This window comes from Vigna umbellata, chromosome 1 (assembly GCF_029865625.1).
Source record: "Vigna umbellata cultivar VRB3 chromosome 1, Vumbellata_1.0, whole genome shotgun sequence".
NCBI classification, from domain to species: Eukaryota; Viridiplantae; Streptophyta; class Magnoliopsida; order Fabales; family Fabaceae; genus Vigna; species Vigna umbellata.
The window spans coordinates 82,991,466-83,004,663 of record NC_142165.1 but is presented as its reverse complement, the minus strand read 5'-3'; the positions used below and the strand labels follow the sequence as shown (position 1 = coordinate 83,004,663).

At 33.5% G+C, this 13,198-nt stretch overlaps 1 pseudogene; it reads right to left on the bottom strand.

Annotated features, from left to right (window-relative positions):
- Positions 1-8,409: 8,409 nt before the first annotated feature.
- LOC148206617 (cytochrome P450 710A11-like) lies at positions 8,410-10,031 on the bottom strand (annotated as a pseudogene).
- Positions 10,032-13,198: the final 3,167 nt, after the last annotated feature.

Below are 13,198 nucleotides of genomic sequence, written 5' to 3'. Positions count from 1 at the left end.
ATGCACTGTAAAAATTTGTAAGAAAATGAGTTTTCTTTCAATTTTGAAAATTTCACGAAATATTTACTAGAAAAATGTCATGAAATATAAAATAGAAATCTTGTAATGAAAAGTTGTACTTTTCATCAACTTACGTTTGGATGGCAAGAAAAGAAATGATAGGATGTGCAGGAAAATTAAGAAAACAGAGAACGAAATACATACAAATAAACAAGTATTATTTGAATGAGTGAAGAAAGTGGAAATGAATGAAAATATTTAAATTAAATTTTTATTAAAAAATGTAAATATAAAACAAGATAATTGCAAATTATTATTATTTTCTTAGTTTAATTAAATTTCACCACATTTTGCTCCCTTATTCTAGAATAAGTTCGTAGGAATTTTAACCATTACACGGAGAATAAAAAAAAAATACGAAAGAACATACCAAACTCATAATAAAATTAAATTTCACACATCATGACTAAAAAATTACCTATTATGCAAAAAATTTATAATTTTGTTTTATGAAAATCATTCTACTTTAAACTTCATATACCAAGAAAAATATAAATTTATCATCATATTAACAAATTTATCATTAACCAATCTTCCATTACATTCCAAAAAAACGTCTTTAAAACGTCTTTACTTATTAAAAGTTTTTTTCTTGGAGGATTTAGTATTAAATTTCTTTTGTCTATCTTTACAAGATTTTCATGTATCTTTTTAGTATTGAAATATTATTTCTCATCACACGTATTAGTACATTTATAAGTTATATGTTTTTAATTCCTCTAAAAAAAGTCTCTTTAAATATCAAATAATTAAGAACTGTTGTTAAACTATTATGAGTGAAATTAAATTGTTGTAAACTCAACAAATTATTCAAAATAGAAGTGACATTTTCTAAAGAAGGCATATCAACTAAGAAATCAGATTTCACTTCCACACCACAATTTATATTCTTAACAAGAGAGATTTATTTACAACACAAATATAATCATGATTACCCAGAACTAGTTCAGACTATGATTGAGCAACATGTTGCACCTCCATCACAAATTCTGTTAGAGACTTCACCACAAGTTTCATCATACTAGAGGCTTCCTCACATGTTATACTAGTTAAACTAAAAAGCCCTTAGTCTCATCTTGTACACCAACCACTTTGGACAATAATGTTGTTTTATTTTTACATCATATGTTTTCCCCACAAAAATAACATTTACATTGTGTTATTGTGTTGTAACCATATACAATTAGATAGATCATAACTAATGATTTTATAATTTGAACAAAATAGAGACAATTTCTCATTCACATCAATAATAAACACAAATTTAACCCTTTCATCAAAATTTGAACAGGTTTTATTGAAATTGAAGCTTTTATTCAAATCCTCAATAATAGTATTTTTGAGTTAAGTAAAATTATAAAATTATAAGATTATATGTGATGGAATATAAGAAAGGTAACAAAATAATAAGAGCTACTCACTCTCAAGTTACATAATTATGATGAGAAAAATATAAGTAGACTAAGAAGTTTTATATCTTTAAGGATTTAATAAACTACACAAATTTAATAGGTATATTCAACTTGAAAGTTTATAAATTTATTAAGTCTAATATTTTCAACTAAATAATCTTAAAAAAACATTTTTTTCACTATTCTGGTAACTTTCACTTGTTTAATCTGTTAGCCAGTAAAAACAAACGCTGGTATTGAAAAACATCCATTCCTTTATGATTGCACCCCAAACTCTCTTTTGTTTTGGGGCAACACCTAACTCATTTCAACTGGCAACAGTGGTACAATATCACATCCTCGTCAACAGAGTTGGCCCTACACAGTTTTTAAGGCTAGGAATATTTCCCATAATTTCCCTCAACTATCTACAATTTCTTACCCACTCCCGAGGCAGACATGAATTTCATAAGTACTATATGATATAACACATATTATGACATGACGACAACTTTATAACATATGATACATAATATGAATGCATGATGGTCCTAGATTTTGTGCAATACCAACACACTTGGCTTCAATGAGAGAACCTACGCTGTGGCTGATTCAGCATTACTAGCTAGGGAACATGTCAATGTGCTCAAATCATCATCACGAGCCTTTTCAAATCATTCACCTGTCGTTGTAACAGTAATAACCCTATTGCTATGGGCCAAACCTTCGTTCCTGCTGTTCAATGCCAACCACTCACTCGATGCATGTGACCAAATCATTAACTCAGTTCAATCACACGCTAATCATTGTTTGCAAAACCAAACATAGCGCCAATCAACCTTCTCACTTTGGTTTATCATATCCATATTTCTTACCAAATTACGTGACATCTAACAAAATACAATTCTTAGAACTATATAGGTTGTTATGTAAAGAAAGAGTCGGTCATGTGTCAATGTCTGATATCATGCAACAGAATTGCTATTAGGTCCACCATCGTTGTCTATTGCGCAATGGGAATATGGTTGTTTGATTGGCTGGAAATGGGTGTTAGAAACAAATTTCTTGTTAATGACCGATGATGAAGTGCATTTGGAGCTGGTTTTCTACAACTTGAAGTCATCATGAACTACTGCATGCAGTGTTGTGTGGAAGGGTTTGTATTTGTAAAGTTTGTGATGGAGTTGATGATTACCGTTTTGACCCTGAATTTATGAGAGGACATGGGTAATTGGATGGTCGGAATGACGTGATGTGAAAGGCCATGGTTGATGTTGGGGGAAGAAATAAAGTTAGGAGAATAATTAATTAAAAAAATAGAATAAAAGAGAATGAGTAATTATGAATTGGTAAGAGTTTCACGTGCTGCTCTGAAAGGAGGTTTCAGCTTTGGGGTCATACACCTTCATCATTTCCCATCACTACACATTCCTTTTAATCCTTCCATCGTAAAAATTAAACTTCAACCTATTTTTAACTTTCTTACGACTCACGAGAACACTCTTTGGACTCTTTTTGGTGTCTAGTAGCCATTTATTCTATATTGGTCCCTTCTTCCGTGATGTTTTCTTAGAACCTTTCTTTCACGTCAATGCTATTATTACAAACATCAAAATATTAATTCTTACCCTTCCTAAACCTTGCCCCACTTCCATTTTTAACTTAAAATTCGATAATTGAAGTTTAGGAAAGGGAAATCCCATCTGTTACATTTAGTCCTGATATCTTTATTTCACTGTTTAGCATTCTCTCTACAGAGTTAGTTACATAATTATCAATGAGACAAGTATAAAAATAATCTTTAAAGAAAGTTTATTCCTTTTTCTTTTACTTTTTTTTCAAATCCTTTTTTCCATGATATTACTATTATTATCAATAGGTTCAAATGTCTCATCAACTTTTAAGAGAAAAACATATTCATAAAACTTGACAATTTTTTATCTTTACTATAGAATTATACTCAAGAATACGAAACCTATAAACAACATTATGTTCAACATATCTTAAGAACATGCAATCAAATGATTTAGAGTCTATTTTTCTTTTCTTAAGATCAGGTAACATTGCCCTAACTAGGCACCTCACACTTTTAGATATTTAAAATTAGGTTGATAACCTCCCGCAACTCATAAAGAGTTTTACCAGTTTTCTTGTGAGATATCATATTTTGTAAAAAAACATGCAGTAAGAAGAGCTTCTCCCTAAAGGTTATCAGGTGCACTAAATCTAATAAACATGACACTTATCATTTATTTAAGGTTCTATTCTTTCTCTTGGTTACTCCATTAGGCTCAGGAGAATATGGTGGGGTTACTTTAAGGATAATACCTTCTCTAACACAAAATTAATTAAACAATATATATTCATCACCTCTATATGATCTAATCCTCTTAAATTCCTTATTCAATTGATTTTTTACTTTTACTTTATAAGTTAAAAACACATCAAAGACTTCATCTTTATGTTTGATTAAGTACACTTTGGTATATCTAGAATAATCATCAGAATAATTTTTATCGCCTCTAGACATGGTTTGTTTTAAATCAGCTAGTATGAATTAACCTTGATAATTTAGTTTAACAATCTATATGATAATAGGTTTTCTTTGTAATTTTAGATTCCACACATGTAACTTACCATTCTATTTATCATGCATATTAATTAATCCTAATCATTATAATTTCAAATCATATGAAGAATTCACATGTCCTAATCTACGAGTCAACAATGTATGCAGAAAAACTTGATTCATTAATAATTTCGAAAATATTTAGTATAAAGAGACCTTGATCACAATATCCCTCCCCCACGAAGACATTATTTTTTTTTTCATAACAATATTGTCATATTCAAATGACACTTTAACCCACGTTTTTCCCCAATAATGCTACAAATATTAAATTAACTCTGATAGAGGGCACATGCAACACACCACTCAAGGTCAGAGTCTTTCCAGATGTGAGCTTAAGAAGAACATTTCATTTTCCTAGGACAAGAGTTATCTTTGAATCATTGAGGTAAACATGTTCTTCTCCATCCCCTATACTAGTATAGGAGCTTAAGATACATATGTTTGCACATATATGCCTAGTAGCCCCAAAGTCTACCACTTACTTGCTTACATTGATCATGAAATTTATTAGTGAAACAACCACAACAATTTTATCTTATCCTTTGGTTATATTCAGTCTAGAAGGATTGTCATTTCTTACTTTATGTCTGCATTGTTGTGCATGATATCTCGACTTTTCACATATAAAGCAACCTTCTTCTTAAAGATGAGGTTTGATCCATTAGGATGAGATTTTCAAAAAAATTGTTTCCTGTTGTGATCAAGTTTTTGTTCCTACCTTTTGGGAGCAGGTTTGAGTTCTACCATTGTTGCTTTTGCTAACAAGGATTTGGCCCTTGTTGTAGCACACTTTTTCTTTTTGGTATATTCAATAATAATGTGCGTAATGAGCTCTTGAAGCGACATCTGCTTGTGTGTGTGTTTCAATTGTTGTTTATTAGTCCAAGATGATGATAATTTCTTGATCAGAATTTCTTCAATCATCTTTCAACAATAGTACTGTGACGAATCTTTGTCTAACAACATCTTCAGTAGTGTATTTGAGAATCAACGAATACCAAATGTATTTTGATTTCTTATAAGAACAATACACATTGAACAAATCATTAGAAATTACACAAAGTAAAGTGTGTCGACATACCTTGTTTGTGTAAATCCAATCTTCAACTAGTTTTGAATTTGAAGGGATATTGGAGTCAAGATTTAGAGATAAGAGGGATGTAGCAACTCCATACATGTCTAAAAATGGTAGACATGCATTCTTTCCATTGCTGAAACTTCTGTCCAGAGAAGATCTCGACTTTTGACACATTTGGGAATGATTTTGCAAAGACTGTCTAAGTTTTAGAAACAATGATTTGACTCTTCAAAATTGGGTTGTTGAAGTCAGCCATAAGTCCTTAAGATTGTTGTTAAAATGCTGACAAAATCACAAACAATATTTCATGATGTGTGTATTTTCATTGTTCTTAAATATTGCACAACTACCCCAAGATACAACAAGAATTTCTAAAAAATATTCAAGGATATAAAAAATAACAAGAAACTTTAAAATGAGTTAATACCTAGGATAATATAGGAGTCAGAAAAGAGAAATGAAAAGAAAAAATAGAACTAAAAGGGAGAGCTTTAGGAATTTGTTTTGAAGAGCAAAAAAATGGAAGGTGTTTTCGTGCTCAAGTTTTCCTGTGTAGATGAAGAGTTTCAGTGAATTTGTGTTGCCTCTCCTAAGAGAGAGTAAAACATTGTTTTTAGATAGAAAAAGGGAATCCGAGACTGCTAACGGAAGCATGTAGTGAGGAAGGAATTTCGCATCTTGTTGCTCAATACAACCATAGAGCAGATTTTCGTGTCTGGATGAGGAAGGGACCCATGAATGGCAATTTCATGGAGTGGCCATGCACCAAATCTCAGTCAATCATGAAGTGATATATTTTTGTAATATTTTTATAAAAGCACGCTTTTTTTATAACAAATCTTTGGTTAAGTTTTCAACTTCTTGGGGATTAGAACTTATAAGGTCGTGATGAAGTTTTTCTCAAACAATATAACAATTTATATCTATGTATTTGATACATTCATGAAAGACTTGATAAGTAATTTGAACGGTTTAATTATCACAATATAAAAGGGAAGTTTGTGTGTGTAATTTGAAGATATTGTATGAGATACCTGAATCATTGTATTTCAAAGGTGGTAGAAACAAAAGCTTTGTACTCAACTTCTGAAGAACTTCTAAATACTATTGTTTCTTTGACTTCTAGGATATAGGAGAATGGTAGTCGAGATAGACTATGTAACCACTAACAAAACAGGGATAATAAAAACAATCGGCCCCATCTGAGTCATTGAAGGTTTTGAATTGATTTTCACTATTGGCAACAAGAAATATTCCTTGTTTAGGAATTTGTCTAAGATATTGGAGAATACGTAAAGAGTATGATGAAGATGAGTAATAGGACCAACAACAAATGGGCTTAGATGGTGTATATTATGTGTTATATCTAGGCAAATATTGGTGAGAAAGATGAGTCTTCCATAAGAAGTAGGATTTTTTGAGAGGTTCTCTATTACTAAAACTAGTATGCTTGGAGAATTCATGGAAGTATAAACAATTGTAGAAGCAAATATTCTTGTTTATGCAAATATTTCTTTATTGCTTGTTTTCACCTTAAAGTTGAGAAAATAGACTAAATTACTCTTATTTTTTTATCTTAAAAGTTTGATAAAAGTAGGACGTAATATTATGAATTTTAGAAATATCATTTCTCATTATAATAACATCAACATATACCAATACAATTATTTATTTTAGTAAAAAAAAAATAAGACATGCAAAAGCTTTGTTTGAAGTCATGTGAGAAAATAAAGTTAGAAAGTTTAACATACCATTATCCACGGGCCTATTAACCTCCACAAATAGAGTTGTTTAAATTATAAACTTGATTTTCCTTGTGTTTCAAACTTTGAAAAAGTTTCATGTAAACTTGATTTTCCTTGTTGTATTTAGGTTAAACCCCTTTAGTTGTCCCTAGCTATGTGGGTTTTTTCCATTTTAATCCTCGTTTTATTAGAATCTCCAATTGAGTAATAAAAAGTGCTAATTTGAATCAATTCAATCCCTGCCGTTAAATTAGCTTAACGGGGTTAAGTTTTTTATGAGGTGCGAGATTGACTGGACAATTTTTTAAACGTGTCATTGATGTCGTGGAATTTTTACATTATTTAACATTTTAAAAATAGTAACGTTTTCAAATACTTGGTCCTCCTATCTCTTCTTTGAGAACCACTCTGGTTCACTGAACCCCTGAAACGCCGACTCAAATGCTGACGGGAACACGATCGTCCCCTTTGGTATCGTGTACGACTCTGTCAGCGCGAACCTCTCCGTCGCGATATGCGGTACCAGCGTCGCCAGCTGCCGAAACCTCACTACCTCACGAGCCACCACCCACAGCAGCGACGACGTGGACTCATCTTGTGTCGCAAAGAGAAAATAAAAGAGGTAACCACCAATCTCGGAGTCGGCGGAGAATGGTGTCGCCAGCTCTCCGGTGAGCTTTGCCTCCTCGATTTCCCTGAGTGTTTCCTGCATCCAGTAGTCAATTAGACACGAAGGCTCTTCCCTGTTCTGCATCTTGGTTTTGCTCATCTTAGTGTAGGTGGCCAACGTTTTGATGAGCCGATCCACAGCTGAACAAATTTGGGCTTGACTGGAAAACTATCAACATTAACAGCTCTCTATTGTCTATTAACAAACAGGGAAACAGGGGCACAAAACTGAGCACCTTTATTCCTTACAGCAGGTTGCACAGTTCAATCTATCGACCTCTGGTGGATGGTTTCGTGAAGAAAGCAACGCTTAGGAAAATGAAGAGAGTGGCTTCGGTGGTGCCGTTTGGGGCGTGCTTCAGTTCGAGAACAGTTGGGAATGTGCCAGCAATAGATCTGGTCCTTGAAGGTGGGGTTGAGTAGAGAATCCATGGGGCAAATTCTATGGTGAAGGTTAACAAAACAGTGCAATGCCTTGGGTTTGTGGATGCAGGTTTGGAGCCTGGAAGTCCCATAACAACTTCCATTGTTATCGGTGGGTATCAGATGGAGGACAACTTTTTGGAGTTTGATCTTGCTTCTTCAAGATTTGGTTTTAGCTCCTCCATTTTTCTCCACAATGCTACATGTTCCCATTTCAGACTCCTTTGAGTTTTCCCTTCAACGTTTCCTTAATTTCGTGACCAATAAATTTCATTTTCCCTTGTAATCGTATTTATCACGTCCTGTATTTTTAGTCAAAGTCATTCACATTCTCGGTTTCGGTCTCTTCTATGTCTGGTTAACTATGTCGAAATAATATGTATTTTATAATGGTTTAATTGCTTTGGCAACTCAGGACTTGAGGTGATCGAGGATGATAATCTGCTGGAGCGCGGTGTAGGTGGAGAGGGCTTTGGGGTGAAGTTGGGGGCGATGCGACGGGGGAGATTCTTGTGTTCTTGACCCATCATGTAGATGAGGTTGTGTTCGTCGAATAACTTCTTGCCGAAGGGGTGGCCCACCAGGTGGAAAGCATTGGGACTGACATTGGCGAAGACCTTGTGAGAGAGTTCGGTGTCTTTGATGAAAACAATGAAGTTGCCGAAGGGGTGGACTTTGCCAACGAGGACTGAAGGTCCCAGAAGTTGGTTGGATTGCAGACCAATGGGATTGTGTTTCCTAGGAAGGGCACGACGAAGGAGGTCCTGGGATGGAAGCCTTCTTGGCAAGGTAGGAGATTTGTTCGAGGAGTTAGGTTAAATGTTAAATGTTGTGAAAATTCCACGTATAAAGCTACATGAATGACACGTTTAACAAATTAGCCATGTCAACTTCCAGGTTATAAAAAATTTAACTCCGTTAAGCTAATTTAACGGTAGGGGCTCAATTGATTCAAATTAGCACTTTTTAGGACTCAATTGAAAATTCTAATAAAACGGGGATTAAAATGAGAAAACGCACATAAATATGGACAACTAAAGGGGTTTAACCTTGTATTTAAGATGCCAATTATTTATAGTAGCCAAAAAGCTAAACAATAGTTAATTATCTATAGAGAAAAAAGAATCAATAAAATTTAGTCCCTTTACATTTTGCAATCAGACAAACTTTATATATATATATATATATATATATATATATATATTTATTTATTTATTTATTTATTTACCGAACCAATTATACTTAACTTGTATACCCATTTCTAGCCAATAACAATTTTTGTTTTCAGGAAGAGAAGTTGTAGTCCAAGTCTTATTCATTTTCAAGGTTACAAACTCTTCACTCATAATTTTTGTCCAAATTTCTTGTTTAATATTGGCATCAATTGAAAGGTAATATGCTTATAAAAGAAGGTGAAAGTCTAGAAAGAGATACAAAAGATTCAATTTGATACTTAACTTTATTGTTATTGTCATAAGTGGTAGAATAAATATGAAAATCATGAAGATATTCATGAATAGATGGATCTTTGAGAGTTAATTGTTCAATATCAGACTCAAAATCTTCAGTCTCATTTTCAACAATAGTTTGATCACTGAAAATTTCAGTAATAGTATCAAACTTTTCAAGAAAATCATTATTGAAGTTGACTTAATCATTAGGACAAACAAATAAAAGAATAAGCAAAGAACAATTGATTTCCTTATAAGAGTGTGTATGAAGAAATTGATCCTCACAAAAGACAACACTTGAGAAAAATTCGTAATACGAGACTCAATATCTCAAACAATACAACATTTAGTAATGAGTTTAGAATTAAGAAAAATTTTACTCGAGGGTAAAGTTTCTTTCTATTAGGATTGATAGAAGACATGTAACATAAACATATGAAAACACAAATTTAAGTCAAATTAACACTTTTATCAAATGAACTACATAATTGAAAGCATAATCCCAAAATTGCATAGAAAGATTAAATTTAAAGATTGTCATGTAACATTTAAAATATGTTGGTGTTTCTATTTTACAGCCATTTTGCTCAAGAACTTCAATGAAACTTGTTTGGTATGTAATGCCCTAAAATTAAAATAAATTTTCATATCAAACTCAAATCCATTATCAAAATTTATGACTAAAATATTTACAAATTAATTTTTTATAAAGGCAATGAAATTTACTAAGTGTATATTAGTTTCAATCTTATTTTTCGTAAGAAAGTCAAGTATATAAAGTATGATCATCGATTATAGTAAGAAAATATCTATCAACATTCAACAGAGAATTTGAACATAGATCCCAAATATCAAAATGAGTTGAATTAAAAAGATTCACGTACATGAGAAATACCAAGAGGAAAAGGTAATTTATTTTGTTTAACAAAATGACAAATGTCTTATTTATAAGTTTTAGTGAATAATATATAAGGATGTTGATGTTTCATAATTGTAAGTATCTCAGGTAAAAAGATATCTAAGTTGAATATGTCATTTACAAAATTAGAACAACAAAATTTAATTTTGCATAATGTATAGAAGTTTTAAACATATAAAGATCAACATTATTGTCTCCTAAAACAATCTTCTCTTTGGTTTTCTGATGCTAGATAACAAATAAATCAAAATTAAAGATAACTGAAAACAAAAATGAACTTGGAAATAGAAATTAAGTTATATGCAAAACTAGGAATATACAATACATCTTTAATCACTAGTAAAAAAAAGGGGATTTAAAAGCGCTATATACGCTTCGGTTTAAGTAAACCCGAAGCGTATAAAAGCGCGGTGGCAGAATCGTAAATAAAGCTAACATATATGCCTCGGTTAAGCTAAGACCCGAGGCAGAATAACGATATTGCACCGGTTAATCTAAGACCCGAGGCCTATATCACTGCTACACCTGCAACTTTACCTGCTACGCCAGACTTAAAGGCATCGGTTCATCAGGAACCGAAATTGTAGATGCTTTCCAGCACTTTATACCTCGGGTTGGCCATTTAACCGGTGCCAAAGCAAAAGCTTATTTTCGCTGTCACTCTGCACTTAGCGTCTTTGCGTCAAATCAACACTTCCACGACTTCTCCTTCCTCAGCTTCTCCTTCCCCAGCTTCTCCTTCCTCCTGCTCTCCATTCTTCCTCTGCGTTGCGGGTTCCTCCACCTCTTCCACGGCTCGCCGCGCCACCCTTGTGCTGCCAGTGCTCACCTCCGTCACTGCTGCCTCTGCCTCCGACACTGCTGCCTCTGTCGGAAATAGGGTTTCATCCACCGTTCCAGATTGCGACCTCTACGTCGCGGGTTCCTCCCTCCACCACTTCCACGGCTCGCCGCGCCACCCTTGTGCTGCCAGTGCTCACCTCTATCATTGCTGCCTCTGCCTCCGACACTGCTGCCTCTGCCTCTGCCTCCGACACTGCTCTAGATCGCGAAGCCCTAAATCAGAAAATCCCAATTGGTCGTTGTTCAACCTCGCGCGAGTTCGTCTTCTCCGCCTCGGCCACCATCGGCGTTTCTCCCCCAACGGCGAGTGGGTTGCCTCCGCCTCGGCCACCATCGTGCGTTTCTCCCACAACGGCGACTGGGTTGCCTCCGCCTCGGCCACCATCGCGCGTTTCTCCCCCAACGGCGACTGGGTCGCCTTCGCCTCGGCCACATCACGCGTTTCTCCCCCAACAACGACTGGGTCGCCTTCGCTTCCAGTACCGTCACGATCTGGGGAACGCAAAACGATCTTCAGTCCCGACGGCCTCCGCGAAACTTGTCTCTTTTGTTGATGATGTCTTTTGTTGATGTTGTATACTGTGCAATGAAGCTTCTGTGTTGTGCATTTCTGATATGTTGTTGTTCTTGCTATGAACCCCCGAAATGGCTGGACGGTTGAGGACGGCTGAGGACGGCTGAGTACGGTTAAGGACGGCTGAAAAAATAAAAAAAAAATACGTTACTGCCTCGGTTACCTGAAAATCGAGGTATAATCCTATTCTTTTTAACTCGACCCGCAACCGAGGATAAAACATACCATTTTTTATCTCGTTTGTATACGCCTCGGTTGTAAAACCGGGCCTATAAACAAAAGTAACCGGTGTCATTTCCTCTTACTGCACTAGTGAATTAAGAAAGTAATTGAACTTGATTGTGCCAGCATGAGTAACCATAACCTTAGAACCATTAGGCAAACTAACAACTATACGTGGTATTTGCTTATAAGGAAAAAAAATCAAAAGAGAAGAAGATATATGATCAATTGTGCCTTACTCAATGATACAGGTGATTAAAGTTTTTCTTTTGATGAAATTATTAGATGTAAAAAAATTTACCTTTGTGGGTACAAGAAGATATGATAAAGAGAACTTGATTAACAATAGATAGGCTTTTTGTTTATTGTCATTATTAGATTGCTCCAACAAGGTCATCAATATTGTTAAGTCAAACCGAATATCTTGGTCTCCATAATTATGTAAAAATTTTGATTTTGTCTCTTGTTTAGTGTTAAAATTGTTGTCGCCACAATGTGTGTAAACCTTTTATATTGATTATATTTCTAGTGTTTATAAGTTTGAAGGAAAACCATGTTTCTTATAAAAACAATAACATTACTTTTAGTTTCTCATCCAAAGAAAAAACTATTTCGAATCACTTGTCTTTCTTATTGAGTAACACAGGAAAATATTTCTATAATTGGAAGAAAATGATCCATAAGAAGAACATGTAACCTAATATTATTATAATTTTTTTTGGCCTTTTGTGTTATCAAAGAAATAACATTGTAAGAAGTTCTTGTAGAAAAACTACAAGAGTAAGGAGGTTAAAAGTTGTGAAGTTCGTCCTAAATAACCCTTAGTTTTGTGAAATTTAGTAACAATTAGATCTCCTTGTCTAAGAGATGTGTCTCGTTTTGAAATTTTCGAAAGATCTCTTAGAAAAGAATATGAATTTTAGCATATTTTACTCATGAGACTAATATGTTATTACATCTATTCTAGATTTTGGTATGATGAATTTTTTTAGAAGATTTTACAACAATTTCATATATGAATTCAAATTATCTTTCAAGAATAAATTGATGATAAAAATTCAAAATTTTAAAGTGAATAATACATGTATATATAAAAAATAAAATTCTGTCAATGATTTTACTCATTTAAAGTGAATAATATATATATATATATATATATATATATATATATATATATATATATATTAAAAA